General features: G+C 36.4%; 1 long non-coding RNA gene across 1 annotated transcript in view; it reads right to left on the bottom strand.

Moving 5' to 3' along the window:
• Positions 1-2,093: 2,093 nt before the first annotated feature.
• LOC106996871 (uncharacterized) overlaps positions 2,094-27,315 on the bottom strand; it is a 301,071-nt gene continuing 275,849 nt past the window's right edge. Inside the window, exon 7 of the long non-coding RNA XR_001442957.3 lies at positions 2,094-2,676. This is a non-coding gene — a long non-coding RNA (uncharacterized LOC106996871). The remainder of the gene's footprint in view (positions 2,677-27,315) is intronic.

Here is a 27,315-nt window from a genome sequence, read left to right as displayed (position 1 = left end):
TCTTTACCATTTGGCATGTTTTTGCAGTGGCTGGTATTGGTTGTTCCTTCCCATGTTTAGTGCTTCCTTCAGGAGCTCTTGAAAGGCAGGCCTGGTGGTGACAAAATCTCTCAGCATTTGCTTGTCTGTACATGATTTTATTTCTCCTTCACTTATGAAACTTACTTTGGCTGGATATGAGATTCTTGGTTAAAAACTCTTTTCTTTAAGAATGTTGAATATTGGCCCCCTCTCTCTTCTGACTTGTAGGGTACCTGCTGAGAGATCTGCTGTTAGTCTGATGGGCTTCCCTTTGTGGGTAATCCAATCTTTCTCTCTGGCTGCCCATAGCATTTTTTCCTTTATTTCAACCTTGGTGAATCTGACAATTGTGTGTCTTGGGGTTACCCTTCTCGAGGAGTATCTTTGTGTTGTTCTCTGTATTTCCTGAATTTGAATGTTGGCCTGCTTTGCTAGGTTAGGGAAGTTCTCCTGGATAATATCCTGAAGAGTGTTTTCTAACTTGATTCTATTCTTCCTGTCGGTTTCAGGTACACCAATCAAACGTATATTTGGTCTTTTCACATAGTCCCATATTTCTTGGAAGCTTTGTTCATTTCTTTTCACTTTTTTCTCTAATCTTGTATTCTCAGTTTATTTCATTAATTTGATCTTCAATCACTGATATCCTTTCTTCCACTTGATCGAATCGGCTACTGAAGCTTGTGCATGTGTCATGAAATTCTTGTGCCGTGGTTTCCCCTCCATCAGGTCATATAAGGTCTTTTCTAGACTGTTTATTCTTGTTAGCCATTCATCTAATATTTTTTCAAGGTTTTTAGCTTCCTTGTGATGTGTTAGTATATGCTCCTTTAGCTCGGAGAAGTTTGTTATTACTGACCTTCTGAAGTCTACTTCTGTCAACTCATCAAACTCATTCTCCATCCAGTTTTGTTCCCTTGCTGGCGAGGAGCTGCGATCCTTTGAAGGAGAAAAGGCGCTCTGTTTTTTAAATTTTCAGCTTTTCTGCTCTGGTATCTCCCTATCTTTGTGGTTTTATCTACCTTTGGTCTTTGATATTGGTGACCTACAGATGGGTTTTTGGTGTGGATGTCCTTTTTGTTGATGTTCATGCTATTCTTTTCTGTTTGTTTATTTTCCTTCTAACAGTCAGACTCCTCAGCTGCAAGTCTGTTGTAGTCACCAGCAGAGGCTACAGAACAGCAAATATTGCTGCCTGAGCATTCCTCTGGAAGTTTCATCCCAGAGGGGCACCTGCCTGTTTGAGGTGTCTGTTGGCACCTACTGGGAGATGTTTCCCAGTCAGGCTACATGGGGTTGAGGGACCAGCTTGAGGAGGCAGTCTGTCCATTCTTGGAGCTCGAACGTGGTGCTGAGAGAATCACTGCTCTCTTCAGAGTTGTCAGGGACATTTAAGCCTGCAGAAGCTGTCTGCTGCCTTTTGTTCTACTATGCCCTGCCCCCAGAGTTGGAATTTATAGAGGCAGTAGGCCTTGTTAAGCTGTGGTGGGCTCCACCCATTTCATGCCTCCTGGCCTCTTTGTTTACACTGTGAGCTACTCAAGCCTCAGCAATGGTGGACGCCCCTCCCCCTATCAAGCTGCAGAGTCACAGGTCGAACTCAGACTTCTGTGCTAGCAGTGAGCAAGGCTCTGTGGGCATGGGACCCGCCGAGCCAGGCAAGGGAGGTTATCTCCTGGTCTGCTGGTTGCTAAGACTATGGGAAAAGCACAGTATTTGGTCAGGAGAGTACTGTTTCTCTAGGTAGAGTCTGTCACAGCTTCCCTTGGCTGGGAAAGGGAAATCCACCCCTTGCACTTCCTGAGTGAGGTGACACCCCCCCCTCCTTCAGCTCACCCTCTGTGGGCTGCACCCACTGTGCAACCATTCCCAATGAGATGAACTAGGTACCTCAGTTGGAAATGCAGAAATCACCCATCTTCTGTGTCGATCTTGCTGGGAGCTACAGACGGGAACTTTTCCTATTTGGCCATCTTGGAAGCACTTGATAAGTCTTGTTTAATAAGTTTGAATCCTACCTCTCAAACCTATCAGCTGTATGATTTGAACAAATTATTTATTCTAATCCCTTCGAGTTTCAACATCTTTATTTGTAAAATAGAGCCAGTAGCCGCACTTAACATTATTGTTTTTTCTTTTGGTTATCATTCATTGGGCACTTATGTGCCAGGTAGGACGCTAAACATGTTAATATGGTAAATTCCTAGTAAAAGTTACATTTAATTTTCCCTTTCTTTGGGGATTTTAGTGTTTTCCATATTGTTTGGTAAATGGTTTCTTTATCTCCCTCAAAGCTGCAAGTTTGGCTTACAAGTTTCAAAGATATTCTGTTCATATCAGATGCTATTCACCCATAAGATTAGAATACACAGCCAGGTGCAGTGGCTCACGCCTGTAATCCCAGCACTTTGGGAGGCCAAGGTGGGTGGATCACGAGGTCAGGAGATTGAGACCATCCTGGCCAACATGGTGAAACCCTGTCTCCACTAAAATACAAAAAAAAAAAAAAATCAGTTGGGTGTGATGGCACACACCTGTAGTCCCAGCTACTCAGGAGGCTGAGGCAGGGAAATCACTTGAACCTGGGAGGCGGAGGTTGCAGTGAGCCGAGATCACGCCACTGCACTTCAGCCTGGTCAGAGGAAGACTCTGTCTCTAAATAAATAAATAAATAAATAAATAAATAAATAAATAATACACCTCAGAACCGTCATGACCTGCATATAAAGTCTCTTTACATAAGGCTTACTTTAAATGAATAACTAAAATAATTAATAGTTAATCTGTGCACTAATGTTAAGTCAAAATAATTGATATTATCTGAAAATGACTATATCCTTGATTGATAAAGCCTTTTGTATTGCAGCACAATACTTACAACTGAGAAATGGTGACTTTAAAGTCATACCACTATTGACTTTGAAGAGTGCCTCCCTATAGTTTCTGTAATTTTAACTTTTAAATTCCTAATTTAGTTAAGCAATTCACAAGAATTCTATTACTGACTTTATAAGTCATAGCTCCCAAACAAAATACTGATGAAACCTTCAATTCTACAAAAATTACATGCCCTTGAGAGAGTTACTATTTTGAGAGACATTTTATCTTTTCAGATGCAAAAGGGAATCTTGCATGTACAGATGGGCATCTTCTTTGAGGCATATGCTAAGATAATAAAACCACAGGCATTTCTTCTGCATAGAATTGTGTCACAGGATTGTAATGCACAAGACTGCTTTGAAAATACTGTTTTCTAACTTGAGACCTCGGTCATAGGTAGGAAAGAGAACCAAAGTCACTGGACACAATGAGGAAAAGAAAAAGATTCTTTTGCATTGAGTATTTTTAAATGAGTATACAGTATAGATTAGTCACTACTAATGGTTTGAAAAGATAAAGAAAACCAAAAGATACACACAAACCAGCTACCATCACTTTTAAATTAAATTTTAATGATTCTGTGTCATGTTTTCATGAAGGTGAGTTTAGTGTGATCCTTTTAAGAGTAATATCTTCCTTTGAATCATCAGAGGTGTCTTTTAATAATTATCTTCTTAGAATTGTTAACCTGAAACATTGAGATTATATATATTTAGTACAGGAAACTTCAATCATTACAGTGTTTTAAGTAAGAGGAAACCATACTAGCTAAGATAAAAAAGAAGAAAAATACCAAGTACTAGGAGCTCTCATATACTTCTGATGGCAGTGAATTGGCAACCACTTTTGAAAAGTGATGTTTCTTACCAAAGATGTAAACATGCACACTCCATAACCCAAACGTCCATTCTTAGATATATTCACAACAGAAATATGACATGTGTTCATAAAAAGATATATTAAAGTATTTATGAAACATAATCCCCAGCGTTGGAGGTGGGGCTTAGTGGGAGGCGTTTGGATCATGAGGGCAAATTCCTCATGAATGGCTTGGACTATTCCCTTGGTGATAAATGAGTTCTTGCTCTGAGTTCACAGGAGATCTGGTCATTTAAAAATGTGTGGCACCCCTCCACACACACGCTCTCTTTTTCCCTTGCTCCTGCTCTGCTATGTGAGATTGCCTGCTCCCCCTTTGTCTTCCACCATGATTGTAAGCTTCCTGAGGCCTCCCCAGAAGCCAGGCAGATGCCAACACCATGCCTCTTGTAAAGCCTGCAGAACCACAAGTCAATTAAGCCTCTTTTCTTTATAAATTACCCAGTCTTAGGTATCTGTTTATAGCAATGCAAAAATGGCCCAATACAGCCCCTACCATTTGGGTAGGAACTACCCAAATGCTCATCCCAGTTTAGTGGATTAATGGTGGTATATTCACTCATCATCAATGCAAATGAACCATCTGCAATGACATGTAGTCTGGTGGGCCAATCTTTCAAACTTAATGGTAAATGAAAGACCTCAGACACACACAGGAAGTACATATTATATAGGATTCTATTCTATGAAATACAACACAGGCAAAATTAATCTATACAATTAAAAAGCCCAAATAGTGGTTACTCTGGAGAGTAGGGAGATTTGTGTCTATAGGTAGCATGAGCGGGCTTCTAAGATGTTTGTTTGTGAGTGCTAGTCACACAGTTGTTTTCAGTTTGTGAAAACATGTTGAATGGCCAATTTCATGTGCACATTTCTCCATGTAAATTATATTTTAATAAAATTTAAACAGTAAAATATAAAAGCAGAATGCTTTTAAGATAATGTGGTTTGCTCACTTCAATTTATATACTGTTTTCCACATTAACTTTATAATAATCAACAGCAAAGATTTCTTAATAACAAAACTATCATCTTCCCTGCAGAATATTTTTTAATTAACTAGTGATTCATTCATAAAACACAATGCAGAGTCTAGTTCTGCCACAAAATGGCATTGCTGTAGACATCATCATAGTAATGTCACTTATTTTTCTGATGTGTTTAACCAAATTAGTACATCTGAAGATTGCAGAATAAATATTTTATACCCCACTTTAGAAAGGCATTTTATTACACAAACATTAAAATCTCCTTCCAGAAAATACAACCTAGTTAACTGAATTTGTATCCTACTGAAGTTTCCTTAGCTCTTCAAGGAAAAATACATAGCGCCAAAATTACCCTTGAAAATTCCCCAGTGATGTGGTACACCAGAGATTGAACGACAACTCATAGTCTATACAAGATAGATGGTTTTTGCTTTAACACTAATTTGATCACTTTTTCTCTGATTGAAGATGAGATAAAGGAACTAGCTGGTATTTATGACCATACTAATAAGAGGAAACAAAAATATCAGAATCCCATCAGCCTCAGAAGCACCTGGAAGCTGTAAATAACCAAGGCAACAGCAAAGTCACAGAGTCCAACTCAGAGTTCCTGTAGGACGTACTCTCACTGGGTAGAGTGGCTGGTTGGATTGCCCTTATTTAAATTATTTTCCCTTTTGCTTTCTCCCAGTCACTATCCCTGACCCCAGTGTGGTGTACTCATAATTGAATTCATAAAATTTTTAGTTTACCCTTCTGAAAAATCAGAATATCTACCTTACATTACCATTACATTGTAATGGCAAAATGTAAATGTATCTAAAATGCCTCCTGGGCAGCATAGTATCCAGCATGTCGTGAGTGCTCAGTAAATAACAGCTATTATTATTGTGGTAGAAGAATGTGAAAATAAATAAAAGGTATCAAATTATGACACAGTCCCAAAACAAAGTTTAAAATTAATTACCCTTTTTCAAACTGTGCGGAAAAATTTTAAAAATTTTAAAAATATGTATGATTCACCTCACTCAGCACCCTTTTCCCAAAACTCAAGATCATGTGGCCACCATGGCTCCCTTTCCATTCCCCTGGCAATATGGCTTTGATGGCGCACCATCAAGAGGTAAAGCGCATTTCTCAGTCCACTGGATGATAACTGACTATGGAATGTTTGGCCATCTGAAATCAGCAAAAGGGGCTGAGTGCCTGTTCCAGATTTGGGCCTCCAGAAGCAATGTGGGTTCTCACTTTGTCTCTGGGGACTCTGCCTCAGTCATGAGCATAACCTTGGGCTAGCCTGCACGAGGAAGAGAGACAATGTGGGTCAGAGGCCAGTTAGCCTACTTATGCCAGTTGAGGTCCCAGATACCTGCCAGACCCACATTGATCAGCAAAGCCACCAAAGCCAGGCTACAGCTCCACTGTGGTCACTCACAGCTGACCACAGACACACGAGAAGACACACTAGTACTGCCCAGCAGAATCATGAGCCAAATACACAATTGTTATTTTAAGTCAACATATTTTGGGTGAATTTTTACTCAGCCGTACCTATCTGATAGAGACTGTATATTTTCTAATCCCTTCAAAATTTTTATTTAACCCTAGAGCATTAATTGCAATGTGTGGTTCAGACACATTGTAGTATTCCTACACATTATGTAATTATGTTCAGACATTCCATAATATTCCACAAAGACACATATATGCACTAACCTAGGGGCTGGGTGTAAAAAAATGTGTCCCACTGATTCACCTCTTTCATAATAGAGTATCCATGGACCTACAATAACAAAGACTTAGACCTTAATCACCAGCATAGTCTGGTCATTTTCTATCTGTCACATTATAAATAAATTATTTAACCAACATGTGTATCAGAGATTCTGGCCAATGTAGTTGGGCATGCATCTTCTTTCAAACTTGATGCACAATTAGGAAATACCTAACTGAGAAGATCAACTTTAAATACCAGCTTAGAATCATGAATAGTTACACAGGGGTAGGTACTTTCAATCTTTTTAAAATTTAAATAGGTAAAAAGGAACATATAGGCTGGTCACAGTGGCTCATGCCTGTAATCCCAGCACATTGGGAAGCCAAGGTGGGTGGATCATGAGGTCAGGAGTATGAGACCAGCCTGGCCAATATGGTGAAACCCCATCTCTACTAAAAATACAAAAAAATTAGCCAGGCATGGTGGCGTGTGCCTGTAGTCCCAGCTACTCGGGAGGCTGAGGCAGAAGAATCACTTGAACTGAAGCACAGGTTGCAGTGAGCCAAGATGGTGGCACTGCACTCCAGACCGAGTGACAGAGCAAGACACCATCTCAAAAAACAAAATATAAAGAAAAATTAAGTTTATCTTCTTTCGCTGTTTCATTTTAAAGGCAGCGTCATCATTGCCAGTGTGTTATGTGTGCTTCCAGGGACACTCCATTTGTTTTGTATATATATTGTATATGCATGCATATTTGCATGTATGTTTACCTGCTCCCCTTCTTGATGCTTTGCATTTTACAGTTTGTTTTGGAACTCGTTATCGGTATGCATAGATTTTAAGGCAGAGAGACTTGAAATGAGATGAGCCCAGGCCAAGGCATATGGGTGTTAGTGCTGTTGAGTGACGGTAATGGCCAGTCCTCCAGTATCTAGAAGACTGTTAAAAGCTTCACATTTTTCTATTCACCTTTCAATATTTTTTGTATTCCTTTCACTGACAGGGTATGATTGCCAGACATTGGGGATCATTAGATGCCATTTTTTTCCTCTCTCTTTGAACCAACATCTAATGAAGCCATCCTACATGCTTAAGCCTGCAGTTATCACTGATTTAAATAAAAAATCAGTCCCAAAACTTGAAAGGGCTGAGAGAATAGGACTTCAGTTTGGACCTAGCTCTTATAAGGGTTTAATTATTTGTTTATGGAAATATTTTATTGTCTTAATGATATTAGTCATTACTTAATAAGAAGTCATGTATTGCCTAAGACTGTCTTATGTGGGGGATCAATTTACATCCTTAAAAGAAAATCAGATGCTGAGAAAAGTAGCAACCAAGTGTCAGAATGTCTGGTTTATAGACCCCAAGCCCAGAAATAATTAGATCATGCAGGCGGTGATCTTACAGATGCAAGTACTGTGTTGAAAGAACAACACCACACTTACTCAGAAGCCAAGTTTATCCAACTCAGGATTCTGCATCTTTCAGAGGAACATTTGTGGCTAGATGATTGCCCATCACGAAATCACCTTTAAAAATAGAATAATGCACCACAAACACATCTAAATTCTTTTTAGCATCTAGTACAGCAAAACAAATCAGTGATATAGTTTCTAAATTTCTGAAACAGTTTCTAGTCTGCAATATGTTTTGAAGAGATATGGCCTGGGTTTGGTTTGGTTTGGTTTTGGTTTTTTTTTCTTTTCATTTTTACCACCTACTTTAGATGACTTGAGCCACATTCTGAAGATATAAAGTCAATAACATAGTAGCAAGTTATTTTAATAAATTAGACCTACAGTTCTTTTTTAATAATCAGATTAAATTCAGGATACATTTCCTATCATCAGAATTTCCAAGTGCTTAAAATCTGGGACAGATTTTTTTTCAGCAATGTTACAGGAACTAATGTGGGAGGAAGAAGGGGAGGGGGAGGTGGAAGAAAAGGAAGAAAAGGAGGAAGAAAAGGAGGAAGAAGAGGGGGAAAAAGGCAGGGCGGGGGGAGGAGGAGGGAGGGAGAGAGGAAGAGAACCAAGATAGTCTACTCCCAAAAGTAGTGTTTCCATGGAGAAGCAATGCTATTAGAGACACTTAGCTTGCAAGATGACTAGGAGACATTCTTAACTTTATATTGGAAGATTACCGTGTATGCTAGTTTTATCTCATATGAGGCAGCAAATTTTCTTAGAATACCAACAAGTGGGCTTCAGAGAATTGTATAGTGAGGACACAGTGATCACTACAAAAATAAACAAAAGCTTTCGGTTTATTTCTTACTGGGAGAGAGTCTGTAAAAGGCTGAACTTTTTGAAAAGTGAAATCTGATGCAAAAACTTCATCTAAGGAAACATTAGCTTGAACATCCGGGGAGGTGGGAGTAGAAATCGTTTCACACTATTTTTTCCTCTCTATTATATTTTCTCTTCCTGATAATTTTGGGAATAACATCATGTCCTATATTCTGCCAGCTACTGCTAATGCTCTGAACTTTCAGTTCCTGCCTGGCAGGGATCCATCAATCCACAGTCTTTTCACTATTAAATCTATTTCTCAATATAGGTCACTTGAGTCCAAATTACTCAGTTACAGATAAAATATAACCCTCCACTAGAGGGATGTATTTTTATCCCAACATTCAAAGAGCTGCCTTTTTAACATGGCCCAGTGTTAATGGAGGTTACACTCACAACTCTTCAAGAAGAGACTATCACTTAGAAATCTACTCTCCCTTGATAATTAGGTTTAACTTCTATTAACATAAAATGAGAATTATGTGACTTAGAGGAAGTGAGATAAGATGCCTAATGATGAAAGTTGTGACTTCTCCATATTGCAGAGGTCTCTTCCGAAATCGTATTACCATTTAGGGAAATGCCACTATAACCGCCACAGCTGTTGTCTAGAACCCAAATATTGAGAAAGAAATTAGGAAGCTCTGTATCAAGTCTTTATGTTGTTAGTGACACTGAACTTCCTCATTCGTTATTTTAAATAATGACTTATTGTACTTCATTGTAAGGGAGATTCAATTTCTGAGTGTATAGTTGACCACAAGCAATGTATTCATTTTTTTTTTTTTCTCAATGTCTCTTATTACCTCTTACAGAAGGGCCTAGTAAGGCTTTTATGCCAAATCCTGATTTGGCTTTAAGTCACTATATATGTCCTATTCTACACATTTAACAAGATGTAAATGCAAATTTAGGCATCTATCAGATATTTAGCAAAGACCATAACACTTAGACAATTTTCATCAAAAATTTAATGTTTATAATATTGAAAAATCCACTACTTATGCAAGTGGTATATTGAGAATATTATTTAGGAAGTTTTACCCTTAAATCCTAATGTTTTCCTACTAATATGTTACATAACCAAAGAAAAGTTATATTACCTAAATCACCCGTTAGAAAAACTAACATTAAATAAAGACCACCAGTTGAGCTCATGGAATTATCAGAGCACTTTGTAATGATCGTTCACGCACATGGGGAACTTTTTCAAGCAAACTCATATGTGGCATTCAACTGGGATGAGAGATTGGGTTAAATAAGACCCTCAACAGAATCCTGAGGCACCGAAATGTATAAAGGTCACCAACTAAGGTATTTTATTCTTAGGAAAGTGTACTCACTAATGACTTATTTACTTTTACTTTTAACAGTGTTAGCTATTTCATTTTCCGGTACATATTATTAACAAATAAATTATAAATAGAAAGAAAGCTCTTAGGGCACACTTTCTGCAAGAAGTGCTGTCTAATATTGAGGCAAAGTACAGAAAATAACAGCATCGTATGCGAGTATTCAAAAAGCGTACTCCTCTTGAATCAGCAAAGGCACCTCAAGATACCTCTGTTTTCCACATGGTTCAACAATAGTGAAAGAGATAACCCCTAGGCATCTTGTACAGAACGTGAAATTCTGTTCAAACTGCAACTTAAGATGGCAGAGAAAGCCACAATCCATTGTAGAAAGGCTTTCATTTTATGGCTAAAATGGTTTCTTATTGTTATTGTTAAGGTTTTTCCCACAGATGACATAACTACAGTTAGCTAAGCAAGTCACCTGTGACAATGTGAACTTGCCACTGTCATAAAGGAATCAAAGTTACTGTGTATGCTTTGATTATAAACTACTGGGAATCAATTTCATTTGACCAATACTGAGTCCCTACTCTAGGCAAAACACTTGGCATGGAAATGCATTGAAATGAATAACTTTGTTATACATATAAGTAAAATTTCTAATCTATTTCATTTAATTAATTTATTTACTTTTTTCTTTTTTTATTATTATTATACTTTAAGTTCTAGGGTACATGTGCACAACATGCAGGTTTGTTACATATGTATACATGTGCCATGTTGGTGTGCTGCACCCATTAACTCATCATTTACATTAGGTATATCTCCTAATGCTATCCTTCTCCCCTCACCCCTCCCCCAGTGTGTGATGTTCCCCTTCCTGTGTCCAAGTGATCTCCTTGTTCAATTCCCACCTATGAGTGAGAACATGTGATGTTTGGTTTTCTGTTCTTGCGATAGTTTGCTGAGAATGATGGTTTCCAGCTGCATCCATGTCCCTACAAAGGACACAAACTCATCCTTTTTTATGGCTGCATAGTATTCCATGGTGTATATGTGCCACATTTTCTTAATCCAGCCTGTCACTGATGGACATTTGGGTTGATTCCAAGTCTTTGCTATTGTGTATAGTGCTGCAATAAACATACGTCTGCATGTGTCTTTATAGCAGCATGATTTCTAATTCTTTGGGTATATACTCAGTAATGGAGTGGCGGGGTCAAATGGTATTTCTAGTTCTAGATCCTTGAGGAATCGCCATACTGTTTTCCACAATGGTTGAACTAGTTTACAGTCCCACCAACAGTGTAAAAGTGTTCCTATTTCTCCACATCCTCTCCAGCACCTGTTGTTTCCTTACTTTTTAATGTTTGCCATTCTAACTGGTATGAGATGGTATCTCATTGTGGTTTTGATTTGAATTTCTCTGATGGTGAGTGATGATGAGCATTTTTTCATGTGTCTGTTGGCTGTATAAATGTCTTCTTTTGAGAAGTGTCTGTTCATATCCTTTGCCCACTTTTTGATGGGGTTGTTTGTTTTTATCTTGTAAATTTGTTTGAGTTCTTTGTAGGTTCTGGATATTAGCCCTTTGTCAGATGAGTAGATTGCAAAAATTGTCTCCCATTCTGTAGGTTGCCTGTTCACTCTGATGGTAGTTTCCTTTACTGTTCAGAAGCTCTTTAGTTTAATTAGATCCCATTTGTCAATTTTGGCTTTCATTGCCATTGCTTTTGGTGTTTTAGACATGAAGTCCTTGCCCATGCCTATGTACTGAATGGTATTACCTAGGTTTTCTTCTAGGGTTTTTATGGTTTTAGGTCTAACATTTAATTAATTCATCTAGTCATTAATGACAATGGCCACTAGAAAATTTTTGTACCTATATCTTACAAACCCTTCCTCAGCCTATCAAAACACAGCTTCAAGAAGAAAAATGGATTTTAATAATAACAATAGCAAAGCCTTCTCTAGAATTAGCTAGGTTTCAGACACTGTTCTAAGCCCTTTGAACACATTACTTCATTTATTCACTTAATCCTTACAATCTTTTGCATAATAGGTACAATCATCACCCTTATTTTTGAGGCAAGGAACCCACCCAGAGTTATTTGGAAAGTTGCTCAGGGTCTTACAGCAGAAGTAGCAGAACCAAGATTCAAAAGCCAAAGTTTTCTAGACAGAGAGGGAGGATTATCACGATGTTCACGGATACGGGTTTTAAAACAGTCCACAAAAGAAATGTTGTAAATATCATGAATGCCAGCTATGCTATATTTAGATCTATCTATTGAGTATAATGGTCACTTTTGGGGTGATGGGTACACTAGAAGTCCAAACCCCACCATTAAGCAATATATACATGTAACAAACCTGCACATGTACCCCCTGAATCCAAAATAAATAAAATTTTAAAAAACAATAAGAAAAACAAAAGTTTTTATTTTATCTTCCAATAAAGAACTATCAACGTGCTCTGGCTAAGTCTGAGTAGATATTTAAAACTCTCCAAAAGTTGTTAGGATTTGTTTCAAAGGACTGGCCAAAGATACATGCATTGCCTATCACCTGTTCAAATGCAAACTGCCTCAAAGGGCCAAAATGCCAGAAATATTGGATAGCCTTGTATACAATGGCCTAAGAACATTTTCTTTTCAATCTAGTTTATCACACAATATTCAAAATTTACTATTATTAATGAATCATGAGAACTAACGTTTCAAATGCATAAGAAAATATAAGCCATAAGAGATTAATACAATTGTGTGCATGAAGAAAGATTCTTGGTGAAAGCAATGTCTGAAAGAGTGAATTCTTTTGGTTACAAATGGTGGAAACCCAGATCAAACTAGTTTAGGTAAAAGGGGTGGGAGGAGATATTTTACTCACTCATAAAACTAGAAGGTCACAAGTTCAGCTGACTCAGAAGCATAAGCAACGTCCCCAGGAGTCTGCCTCACTTAGCTTTTAATTCTTCTTCTCATGGTATGTGGGCTTCATTCTCAGGCCCATGTTTCCAGAAGACTCAGAAGATAGCAACAAGTAACCTCAAATGTGCACCTTTATTGATGAGCTACTAAATCTCAGATAAAATTCTAATTGGCCTGACTTGGATTGAGGGCCCTTTCTTGACCTAATCACTGCAGCCTAGAAGTCAAAGAACCCATAAGGTTGTGCCAGCACAAAGCTGGTCAAAACTTGGAAGAGGCCATCATTGCATCAGTGACTAGAGTAACAGACGGCACAAAGAGGTTGTATAAAATGCCGTATAAGAGACATCTGATACACTGTCAGAGGTTATGTATGCATACAGTTGAATATTGTTTGTCTCTAGAATTCAGGAGAACATGACTGTCAAGGATGACTAGATGAGCAGAACCTGAGATTCCTAGATTTATCCTGTGGCCCCCAAAGGGTTTAAAGTTGTCCCAGGCTAATAACATCCCCTGGCTCTTAGCAAATGCAAAAGCAATCCCCCATGGTGGAAAGTATTGCCAGTGTAACCCCCTATGTTTCCAAAGCATTAAGGTCAACCAGTAGAAGTCCACAAACCACCATGGGTGAGAGTCAGCAAAGGCAAGCAAACAATCAGATTTAGACACCTAATTATTTAATATAGGAATATCAGAGACAAAATATAAAATTAGTCATGAATTATAGTAACAAAATCAAAGAACCTGTGGGGCTCTCCCTGAGTGCCTGCATGGGATTCACTGCTTAACAGGGCACCATGGCAGTTACCCAAAGGAAAAATACAATGTTTTCTTACATGAAGAAAGGGGAAGATATGTTGGACAGGTAGAAACAACATTTGACTACTACTATCATGATTTCCCCATGGAAAAAGCTCAGATTTCATGCAGGGTAACAACTTCCTTGTATTCAGGGATAATTATGTGTCAAGCACTGTGCTAAGCATTTCACGTGCCTCCTTTAATTCTATGGCAATATTGAGGTAGACATGATTGTTATTATTTCTAGGAATGATGTGAAATTGTGTACCAATTCACCTACACCAGCTATTTACACCAAGACCTTTCTAATTGGCCAATGCCCCTTTCAGTTAATTGGTTCCTGTGCCATACTAGTTGATATATTTCAAATAACCAGTTCTGCTTTTTCTTTTGTTTCTTTTTGAGACAGGGTCTCACTCCATTGCTCAGTCTGGAGTGCAGTGGTGTGATCATAGCTCACTGTAGCCTGAAGCTCCTGGGTTCAAGTCATCCTCCCACCTCAACCTCCCAAGTAGCTGGGACTACAGGAATGTGCCGCCACACCTTGCTGATTTTTAAAAAAATTTTGTAGAGTTGAGGATTCTCTATGTTGCCCAGGCTGGTCTTGAACTCCTGGGCTCAAGCAATCCTCTCACCTCAACGTCCCAAAGTGTTGGGATTACAGCTATGAGCCACCAGACCAGGCATTCCTATTTATTTCCACACTGAGACTCACAGGGTTTCATAATTTAAAAATGTAAATTCAGTAAGTACACATCCACTAGTAGGAACTCAGTAAATTTTATTCATTATTAATGCTAATTACTGTTAGCATAAACATGACAAATGTTATAGGGGCATTATATTTTAATGGTTTAAGATATTCATTAAAGTGTAATTTTCGTAGAATAAAATGCAAATTCTATTTAAAGTGCACAGCTTGATGTGTTTTGCCCAAAGTATATAGCCTTGTAACTACCACCACATAACACAGACATTTCTCTCATCTCAGTTTTCTCTTGCCCCTTTGCAGTAAATTCTCTTGTCTCTCTCTGGACAACCACCAACATGCTTACTGCCACTATAGTTTTGCCTTTTCTAGAATTTCATATGAATGGAACCATATAATACACAATCTTTTGGATTTCTGTTCTATTGTTCAGTATAACAATGAAGTATCTATTGAGAGTCATCTATGTTGGTGCATTTATAAGTGGTTTGTTCGTTTTTACTCTTTAATAGTGTTTTATTGTTTGGATATACCACATTTTCTTTATCTATTCACCAGGTGATGAAAATTTCAGCTGACTCTAGTGTTTGGATTTCACAAATAATGCTGCTTTGAATATTCACTGCAGCATGACAAATCTAGGGTGGACAGTAACTGTTGAGCAGTTAATCCCCCGCAGTTTATCCCATGCATGTTCATTTTCCTTGGGTAGATAATAAGCCAGAAAAGGAACTGACGAGTCATAAAAACAAGTACAAGCTTAACTTCATAAAAAACTGCCAATCTGGCTGTAACATTTTCTCATTTCCACCAGCAATGAATGAGAGTTCCATTGGCTTTACATACTTGCCAACACTTAGTATGGTGAGTCTTTTTAATGTCAGCCATTTTAGTGGATATCCAGTGCTTGTTTGTGAATTTAATTTTCATTTTCCTGATGACCAGAGTATGGAACACATACAATATGCTTATTTGCCATCATATATCTTTCTTGGTGAAGCGTCTGTTCAAATTTTTGTACATTCTCAATTTTTACATGTTTTCTTATTGAGTTGTAAAAGTCACAAGTTCTGGATACAAGTTCTTAACAGATATATGGTTTTGCAAATATTTTTTACTGATCTGTCAATTACCTTTTCTTAAGAGTCTTTCAAAAACAAATGGTTTTTAACTTTGATAAAGTTCAGTTTATCAATTGTTTTCTTTTCTGGTTAATATTTTTTGTATAATACTTAAGAAATCCTTGGTTAAACCAAGGACACAATGTTTCTTTTTCTTGGTTTTATACACATGTTTTATGGTTTTAGGTTTTATATTTAGGTTTACAATTTATTTCCATTTAATTTGTAAATTGTATAAAAATAAGCGTTGAGATGCTTCTGTATTTCACCCCAGATACTTAATTATATTACTTTTCTATGGCAGCTATAGAAAATCAACACAAACTTTACTGTTTTAAAACAATGCAAATATATTATTGTGCAATTCTATAGGTTAGAAGTCCAAGTTGTCAGCAAGGCTACATCTCTTTCTGGGAGACCTGGGGGGGAATTCATATATTTGCCCTTTCTAGCTTCCCAAGGCAGCCCACATTCTGTAATTCATGGCCTCTTTCTCCATCTTTAAAGCCTGCAACATTGGATCCAGTTTTTCTCTTCTACCATCTCTCTGGTTCTTTCTGCCTCTCTCCTCTCAAGAACACTTGTGATTACAGTGAGTCCACCTGGATAACCCAGTTTATCTTCCTATTTTAAAGTTAACAATTTGATTTGCAAACTTAATTCCTCTTTGCTATGTAACCAAACACATTCACAGGTTCTGAGGATTAGAATCTGGACATCTTTGGGGTGGGGGTGGAGGCATTATTTTGTCTATTGCATCAGCTGTATCAGGGCTGTGTGTTACGAAGACTCCTTTTCCCATTGAACTAATGTGGTGCCTTGGTTGAAAATCAGTTGACCATGTACGGATCTATTTCTGGATTCTATTCTATTCCTCTGATTTCTTTCTCTATCTTTTAAACTGGGGGTCTCCAATCCCTGACCTATGGACTACTTCTGGTCTGTGGCCTGTTAGGAATCAGGCCATACAGCAGGAGGTGAGTGACAGGTGAGTGAGCAAAGCTGAGCTCTGCCTCCTGTCAGATGGGTGGTGGCATTAGATTCTCATGGGAGCATGAACCCTATTGTGAACTGTGCATGAGAGGGATCTAGATTGCATGCTCTTTATGAGAATCTAATGCCTGATGATCTCTCACTGCCTCCCATCACTGCTAGATGGGACCATCCAGTTGCAGGAACACAAGCTCAGGGCTCCCACTGATTCTACATTATGGTGAGTATGTAATAATAATAGAAATAAAATGTACAATAAATGCAATATGCTTGAGTCCCATCCCTTCTCAACCCATCTGTGGAAAAATTGTCTTTGACGAAACCGGTTCCTGGTGCCAAAAAGGTTGGGGACTGCTGTTTTAAACAAAACCACATTGCTTTGTTCACTGTAGACTTAGGTCAGTCTTGAAATCAGTTAGTCTAAGCCCTTCAACTTTGTTCCTTCTCACAATTATTTTGGCAATTCCAGATCTTTTGTATTTCCATATGTGGATTTTTTGTAGGAATTGTATTGGGTCTATATGTTGATTAGAGAATGGACATGTTAACAATATGGAGTCTTCAGATTGCGAACATAGTATCTGTCTCCATTTATTTAGGTCTTCTTTATCTCAGCACTGTTTTGTAATAATTAGTATACAGGTCTCACATATCTTTGTTAAATTTATTTCTAAGGGCTATACTTATTTCAGGTTCCATTGTCAATGCAATTGTACTTTTAATTTCTTTTTCCAGTTGTTCGTTACTGGTCTTAGAAATGCAGTCCTTTTTTGTATATTGACCTCAGACCTTGTGAAGGTACTAATAGCTTTTTAAATATATTCCTTAGGATTTTCTACATATATGACAATGTCATCTGCAAATAAAGATAGTTTTTGTCCTTTTTGTACAATCTTATCTTTTTTCTTCCCTTATTGGACTGCAGAACAATACTGAATTGAAATGGTGAAAGCAGACATTCTTCATTATTCCATATTTTTGGTATAACAAATTTAGTCTTTTACTAAGTATTATGTTTACTGTGAATTTTTATAGAAGCCTTTATCAAGCTGAGAAAGTGTTTTTAAATGCTAGTTTCCTGAAGTTTTTATCATAAGTGTTAATTTTTAACAATTTTTTCTACTGCTATCAAGATGGCCAAATAATTTTTCTTCTTTATTCAATTAATATGATGAATTGCATTGAGTGATATTTGAATATTAAGCAAATCTTCAATTCTTGAGATTAAAGCCTCTTGTACGTGATGAGCTATTCTTTTTATATAATGTTGAATTTGATTTGCTAATATTAAGAATGTTTGCATCTATATTCATGAGAGCTATTGGTCTGTAGTTTTCAGTTTTGGGAATATCTTAATCTGGTTTTGGTATCAGTGTAATACTGGCCTCATAAAATGTGTTGGGAAGTGAACCCTCTTCTATTTTCTGAAGCAGTTTTTGTAAGATTGTTATACTTTCTTCATTAAATATTTGATAGACTTCACTAATGAAGACACCATGTCCTATCGTTTTCTTTCTCAAGAACATTTTTAAATTACAAATTTAATGTTTTCAATGAATATAGGGTTATCTAAGTGCTCCATTTATTCTTGAGGCTATTTTGGTGAGTTGTTTTTCAAGATATTTGTCCATTTCATCTAAAGTGTCAAATTTATTGGCATAAAATTGTTCATAAAGTTTCCTTTTATTGATTTATGCTCTTATTTTTATTAATTCATTTCTTCTACTTAGTTTGCTGGATTTTGCTAGCTTCTTATGGTGCAAGTTTAGATCTTGATTTGAGATGTTTCATCTTTTAAATACAAGCATTTAAATCTATAAAAGTGCTGCTGAACGCTGATTAGCCACAATCCACAAAACTTAATATGCTTTTCTTTCATTTTTGCCGTTAAAATGTTTTCTAGTTTTTAAATAATTTATATGATGATAAAAAATACATAAAATTTAGCATTTTAACCCTTTAAGTGTACAGTTTAGTAGCACTAAGTACATTCACACTGTTGTGCAGTAGTCACCACCATCCATCTCTAGAACAACTTTGTCATCTTCCCAAACTAAAACTTTATCCATTAAACAATAACTCCTCGTTCCTTCTCCTCAACCCCTGGAAACCACCTTTCTACTTTCTATCTCTACAAATTTGACAGTTCTAGGTGCTTCACATAAATGAAATCATACAATATTTGTCGTTTTCAGTCTGGCTTATTACACTCAGCATAATGTTTTCAAAGTGTATCCATGTTGCAGCATGTGTCCGAAATTCCTTAATTTTAAGGCTGAATAATATTTAATTGTACATATGTACCACATGTTGTTTATCCATTTATCCATCAATGAACATTTAGATTAATACCACCTTTTAGCTATTGTGAATAATGCTGCTGTAAATGTCAGTATTAAAATATCTCTTTATGTCACCATTTTCAATTTTTTCCGATACATACCCAGAAGTAAAATTTGTAACTTCTTTTTGAACATGGGTTATTTATAACTGTATTTTTTATCGTCCAAATATTTCGGTGATTTTCCAGATAATTTTCAGTTATAAGTTCATAATTTAATTCTATTATAGGGAAAACATTGTATGATTTAAATATTTTTGTATTTGTTGACATTTGTTTTATGACCCTGCATTGGGTATATCTTATATCTTAGTGAATGCTCCACGTGTTTGTGAAAAGAATGTATATTATTCCGTTTAGGCATAAACTATTTTACAAATGCCAGTTTCTTCATGTTTGTTTATATTGTTCAAATTTTTTTTTTTTTTTTTGAGATGGAGTCTCACTTTTTCACCTAGGCTGGAGGGCAGTGGCACAATCTCGGTTCACGGCAACCTCTACCTCATGGGTTCAAGGAATTTTCCTGCCTCAGTCTCCTGAGTACCTGGGATTACAGGCATATAACACCACGCTCAGCTAATTTTTGTATTTTTAGTAGAGATGGGGTTTCACCACGTTGGCCAGGCTGGTCTCCAACTCTTGACCTCAGGTGATCCATCTGCCTCGGCCTCCCAAAATGCTGGGAATACAGGTGTGAGCCACTGCACCCAGCCTATGCAAATTCTTTTTAATATCGTTACTGATTTTTTACCTATTTGTTTTAATTACTGAGACAGGAGTTTTGAAATTTCTAACTGTACTTGCTAATAATTGTTAAATTGTCTATTATCTTTTCAATTCTGACAGTTTTTGCTTCATGCATTGTGGAGCTCTGTTACTGGGTACACAGACTTCTATAACGGTTTTATAGAACCATTGTTCCTGTTGTACTGATCCTTTTTGTAATCAAATATCCCTGTTTGTCTACTAATACTACTTTATCTTGTTTTCATAGATTGAAAAAAATCTTGTTTTCTTTTTAAATAAGTGTCATTGTACATATTTAAAATATACAACCTGATTTTACAAAATACATATATAGAGTTAAACGGTTACTATAGAGAAACAAATTAACATATCTATCATGTCACATAGTTACCCATTTTTCCTTTCTATAGCAAGAGCAGCTATAGTTTTCTTATTTAGCAAAGATCCTGAACACAACGCATTATTATTAACTATAATCTTCATGTTATACATTATATCTTTCAACCAACACTCTTTGTCTTAAAGTATAATTTATGTGATATTCATATATCCAGTTTGTATTTTCTTTCTTTCAATGTATCTCTGACAAAGAGTTAATTTCTTTAATTCACAAAGGGCTCAAGCAAATCAGTCAAAATAGTAAGAATGGGCAGTGTTTATGAACAGGCAGTTTATAGGGGAAAATAGCATAGACCAATAAATGTAAGAAACATACTTAACCTCACTAAAACCTAAAGTAAATACAAATCACAATACTAATGCTATATCATTGTGCCTTAATTAGATTGGGAAAAATAACAAAACATTGATAATAGTATATATTGGTAAAGATTTGGGAAAATAAATTCATCACTTTTCATGGCAGTATTCAACTATTTGGAGAAGCTATTTGGCAATATCTATCAATATTAAAAATGCACAAAGCATTTGCATCAACAAGTTGAGTGCTAAGAATTAACTCCATAAATAATAATAATAATAAAATACTTGCAAAAGTATACAAGATATAAATATAGACATGTGAATTGCAGGATGGTTTTAATAGCAAAAAATTGGGAAAATACTTAAATATTCATTTTTAAAAATCAAGTAAATAAATTATGGCACATCCCTACAATATAATTCCAAGTTGCCACTAAAAGGAGGTACATCCATATTTCCTAATCTAGACAAAAGTCTATAATATATTAAGTGTCTTTAAAAGTTATGAAATAATAGGTTTTATATAAAAATAAAGAAAAATAAAAACTCTGTGTGTGTGTGTGTGTGTGTGAATGCATAGGTTAAAAAAAGTCCATACCATGTTTTCTCTCAATAGTGGTACCATGAGTGATTGTCACTTTATATTGTAGCATATTTTCTGAAAATTTTACCAAAAACATGAATTATAATCACTAAAATAGGATGTATATTTTATATACATAAACAATGGGCAGGGATGAAGAGAGGTGTCAAAATAAGGAGGTCATTTATGACAAATTAGGTTTTCTACTTTGAGAATGTTTGCAGTTGTTTATGGCAGAGTGTGCCTTCCCCTAATCCTTCAGCTTCACCAGTCCTAGCCCACCCCTACAGATCACTGGGAGCTTCTGGGTACCTGTCTGTCCTGGATACTCACTCAGGCTTCCCTCTGTTGTAGCCTCTTTCTCTCCTGAGAGCATTTCTCAGGCCACCTCATTCATTTCCTGTTTGTCCAATGTCTTGGATGATGGGGGCTGGTGGAGGTAGAAAAGTGGAGAGCTTCTCATCAAATGCAAAGGCTGAGGACCTGGACTGCCTTCCCTCACAATCTCCTCCAGACCCTGCTTCTTGGTGTCTGACCCTCACTGGGTTTCCAAACTGCCAGTCACACAATGAATCAATTTACTGTCATGGCCAGTGTTTTAAAAAACTACAATAGAACAGAATAGAAAATATCAAAATGTGTCATGTGCATTAAAGGCAAGTATTGCTTACAAAAACTTTTGTTTGGGATATATATATGTATGAACTTCTGGAAGTCCATCCAGAAAGCCCCAGCCCCTTTCCAATTTTGGGCTCTTTCTCCTCCTACCAAACCAGAAAATCGCCAAAAAAAAAAAAAAAATGGTGAAAAGGAGAGCAGGACTCTGACCTCTCGTGGTGGCCAGGTGACTTCTGGTGGATTACACGGTCTCCACCCAGATCCCAGCAAGGATCATAGCTTAACATTGGAATATTAAAGCATGGTCTTGCTTTAATTCTCAACTGGGGAATTCTAGCATACAAAATTCTGGTTCTGAGAAGTCTTCTCTCTTTTTTGCTTGACTCTTTTTGTTTCTAGTTCAAGTTTTTCAGTTGTGAAGTATTTGGGCCTTTACCTCTGGAACAGAACAATTCACCATCAAGACTTTGCCTTCTATCATCTCCTTCTTGTCTTGCATTGCTCTGGGACTGACCACTCCTTTCACTAACATCTGGTACTCTGGCGTGGTTTTCTCCTTGTTGTTCTGAACCACAATGTACTTCTATTTCCCTGAGTCATAGACCCACTCCTGAGAAATGAAAAACACTTTTATGTTCGCTAGGGAGAAGTAAAAAGGTTGAGCCATCCTTCTAAAAGAGCACCAGGTGCTGAGGCTTCATGTACAAAGTGGTGCTGGCATCTATGACGCACTGCAAGGTCAGTTTCCGCTCTGTTTGCACCAAGTTTGGCAGGATCTTCATGAGGATGCTGTTGATGGTGTAAGAGTTTTCTTGACCCTCAAAGCATGAAAAGAGAACTATCAGTAGAACTCAGGGTTACCCCAGTAGGATCCCGAGGTTAAAGACTGCCAGGCGTAGTTAGTTCCACCTTCAGACCATGCCTTTTGGGCAGAAGACACTTCCATACTTCTGTGCTCTTCAAATTGTTCTGTCACCATGTCCTTCCTTCCAGTCCCTCTTCTTAAACTTACTATTTGAATAGTGTGTATCATTTTCTATCCTTTTACTTAGAGTTTATTTGTGTCTGTAAAGTACAACTTTTATAGACAGATCTTGGTTTTTAAAAATCCAATCCAATATTATTTTTCTTTCATTTAAAATATTTAATCCATAAATTTAATGTGATTATTATATAACAGGATTTTAGACTGCCATTGTGCTATTATTTTGTCTCATCCTTTTTTATTCCTCTCTTCCTCCTTTCCTAGCTTTTCTTTGGTTTTCCACAAATAATTTAGTATGTTATTTTACCCTCTGTTAGCTTTTAACTATATTTCTTTGCATGTTTTTAGTGCTTGCTTAAGGGTAACAACATGCATTGTTAACTCATGATAATTTTCTTAGATTTAATATTGAATAATAATAACTATTATTATTATTATTGAGACAGGGTCTCACTCTCACCCAGGCTGGAGTACAGTGGCACAATCACTCCTCACTGCAGCCTCATCTCTCCAGGCTCAAATAATCTCTCCACCTCAGCCTCCTGAAAACTTGGGACTACAGGTACGCATCACCACACCCATCTAATTTTTTTTATTTTTAGTTAACACAGGGTCTTGCTATGTTGCCCAGACTGGTCTTGAACTCCTGGGCTCAAGCAGTCAGCCTGCCTTGGCCTCCCAAAGTGCTAGGATTACACGTGTGAGCCACCACATGTGGCCTTGAGTTCTTATTTTTATTAAAATATCAGAATCTTAAAACAATACAGTTCCATTTACCCTCCATCTTCCATGCTATTGTTGTTACATATATTATACCAATGTACTTTATAAACTCTATAATATCTTTTCAAAAATATTTAAGAGAGAGGATAAAATATTTGTATAATCTTTTATATTTCACCACATTTTTTCAATGCTTCTTATTTCTTTCTGCAAATTCACATTACCATCTGGTGTCATTTTCCTTGCACTCAAAGTTCCTTTAGTGTTTCTGGTACTGCTAGTCTGCTAGCTATAGATTTTCTAGGTTTTTGCCTAAAAATTTCTATTTCATTTTTACATTTGTAGAATAGTCTTACTAGTTATAGAATTCTTGGCTGCCAGTGTTTTGTTTTGTTTTTTTTTTTAATTACTCAGTATGTTGAATATGTAAGTCTAATGTCTTCTGGTCTGCATTATTTCTGGTGATAAATGAGCAATTGATCATATTGTTTTTCTCTTTCTACTTTTTGCATGTAATGTGTTGTTTTTCTCTTGCCACTTTTAAGATTTTCTGAGGTTTTTGTGTTTTCTTTTTAGGTGTCTTGCTCTAGTGTACTGAGATTGGATTGTTGGCGGGGTGTGTGTGTGTGTCTTTATATTATTTGGGTTTCATTGAACTTCTTGAATCACTAAGTTAGTGGGTTTTCTTTAGCAAATTTAAGAGGATATGGGCCATTCTTTCCTCAAATTTTTTTTGTCTCTTTCTCTCCTTCTTCACCTTCTGGGACCCCATTCACACACATGTTGAACTATTTGATGTTGTTCCACAGTTTTCTGGGGTTTTGTTCATTTTTGCTAAATGTTTTTTTCCATGTTTTTCAAATTTGATAATTTCTACTGATCTAACTTTAATTTCTTCTTCTTCTTTTTAAAGACAGGGTCTCCTTTTGTCATCCAGGCTACAGTGCAGTGGCACAATCATGGCTCACTGTAGCCTCGACCTCTTAGACTCAAATGATCCTCCCTCCTCAGCCTCCCAAGAAGCTGGTGCCAGAAGTGCGTGCCACCATGCCCAGCTAATTTTTTATTTTTTGTAAAGACAGGGTCTCCCTCTGTTGCCCAGGCTGAGCTCAAACTCTTGGGCTCAAGCAATCTTCCTGCCTTAGCCTCCCAAAGTGCTAGGATTACAGATGTAAACTACCGTGCTGGCCAATTTCACTGATTCTTTATTCTGTCATTTCAGCTCTGTTTTTGAGCCCATATAGTGAATTTTTCATTTCCAGTATTGTACTTTATAGTTCTAGAATTTCCACTTGTTTTTTTCTTATTGCTTACATTTCTCTGTCACAATTTCCTATCTGTTTATTTATAAATATTATAGTATCCTTTAATTACCTGAATGAATTTAAAATTGCCTCTTTGAAATCTTTACCTGCTCAATATATCATCAAGGTCCATTCAGTGTCAGTTTCCACTGACTATCATGCAAACTCAGGCAAAGAAGCACCATCATGTTTCTTTGTATATCTAGTAATTTCTTGTTTTAAATTAAACGTTGTAGATTATACCTTGTAGTGACTCTGAGACATCTGAGAATTATTGGTTTGCTTGTTTTATTATTTTCATTTGAGTAGGCAATTTGACTGGTCTAGATTCAAGCTATGAAAATGGTTTCCCCTATTACGTACAGTAGCAGGTGTTTATAGTTCTGGGGTCAGTCAGAGATTTGGGGAAAGTTTGTATTCAGACTTTGAACTTCAATACTTTTGCATCTTTCTCACTTCCAGAATTCCTTTTTAAAGGTCAAATATTTCTGTCCTCTTGGTTTTATAATCTACTTCAAACTGGTACGACTGGTTGGGGTAGTTCACTGGGGGAAATCATGAACAAAAGCCATAAAATGTATAATTTTTGCCAGTCATGCCACATATAGTAGTCCAATTTTTTAAAATATTTGTTATTAATATAATTTAAATGACTATGAATTTGTAAGGAACAATAGAGATCCTACCTATACTTTATTTAGTTTATTGCAAATGTAACATTTTGAAAAACTACAGTACAATATCACAACCAGGATACTAACACTGACTGATATAATCCACTGATCTTATTTATATTTCCCTGATTTACATGTATTCATGTGTGTGTGTGTTTGCGTATGTCATTCTATAAAATTTTATCGCATAGGTAGATTCACATATTTACCACCACAATCAAGCTACTCAACACTTCCTTAACCCCAAGGATCCCTTTTATGACCAAATGCACTTCCCTTCACCCCCATCTCTCTTAGCCCCTAGAAACCACTAATCTGTATTCCATTTCTCCAATTTTGTCATTTCAAAATGTTGTATAAATGGAACTCTACATTACATAACCTTCTGACATTGACCTTTTTCACGTAGCATACTTTTTCAGAGATTCATCCAAGTTATGACAGAAATCAATCGTTATTTTCTTCTTCTTATTGAGTTGCATTCCATGGAATAAATACACCACAATTTGCCATTCACCTGTTAAAGGTTATCTGGGATGTTTCCAGTTTTAAGCTATTATGAATAGCTGCTATGAACATTTGTGTACAGGATTTTTTGTGAACATGGGTTCTCATTTCTCTGCATAAATGCCTAAGAGTGCAATTGCTTGGTTATATGGTAACTGCATGTTTAGTTTTGAAAGAAACTATCAAACTATTTCCCATAATGACTATCATTTCTCACTGTCACTAGCATAAGTGATTATTGTCTCCACATTCTCACCAGCATTTGGCATTGCTATTATTCTTTACTTTAGCCACTCTGATAGATGTGTAGTGATATCTGATTGTGGTTTTAATTTGAATTTCCCTGAAGGACTCATAGCTAGTATATATAAGGGACTCTCAAAACAATCTTAACAAACAATTAGAAAATGGGCAAAAGATATGAAGAAATGTTTCACTGGAGAAGACATACAGGTGGCAAATTCCAAATATGGGTCTTTTGACACTGTTTTCTGAAGAAGGACTTGCCTGGCATCTTTACATCACCATTACTGTATGTCCACGGTGTAACGCTCTAGAGTCATTTTATTATGTAAATAAGGACTTGAAATTACATACAAAAAATTTACAGCATAAGTATCATGTAAAATAGAATTTCATCATATATTTTAATGTTGCACTATTAAAAACACAAACAGGCTATGTGTAGATAATGGAATAGAAATAAATATACCAAAAGTTAAAATTATCTTTGATAATAGTAATATGAGTGATTTTTAAATCTATGTTCCATTTATTTGTACTGGTGGGAAGTTAGAAAGTCAGCTTCTATGATTACTAAACTGTGTTTAGCATTTTTATTAGGTTACAACTTAATCATTGCTGAAAATGTGTTTCCCAAAGAGGTTAATGAAAATTCTAACTTGAACATTATGCACAGTCACAAGAATTTCTATTTACTCTCTGTACTCAACTTTAATAAGGCAGTACATTACCTTAAATCTCCTGAAATCACAAGTAACTTCAGATAAGAAAAGCATGTAGCCTTTTCATATTAAGCACATGTTTAGGTAATGATTACTACTAGATTTAGTGGTATCATCCATACAAATTACATGCACATAACATGTTAACTATAGTAACATCCTATGAATAATTTGAGCGAGTTTTAACAGTATTCTAAAATGAGAACTTTAAGGCTAGCCCACTAAAATAATTAAATTAGTATGCAATAAATTAATGGAAACTACCCCTAAGGAATATTATCCAAATATGAGATATATTTTTAGTTGAACATTTAAAAACAATTCACATACAATAAATAAAAATTCAGCAATGAACTAAAACCTTTATGGACATTTAGGCAAAATCTCTTAGGAAAAGCTAGGCCCTGAGCAATTCGTTCTAATTTGCTAAAGATGATATTTTCGAGTTATTGAGTAAATTAGGGTTTCCTATGAATGCAGCTGAACATTCTGGATTAGCTTAGACAAATCCATATAATCTACTTAAAA

This window comes from Macaca mulatta, chromosome 2 (genome assembly GCF_049350105.2).
Source record: "Macaca mulatta isolate MMU2019108-1 chromosome 2, T2T-MMU8v2.0, whole genome shotgun sequence".
Lineage (NCBI taxonomy): Eukaryota > Metazoa > Chordata > Mammalia > Primates > Cercopithecidae > Macaca > Macaca mulatta.
This window is presented reverse-complemented; position numbering and strand designations above follow the sequence as displayed.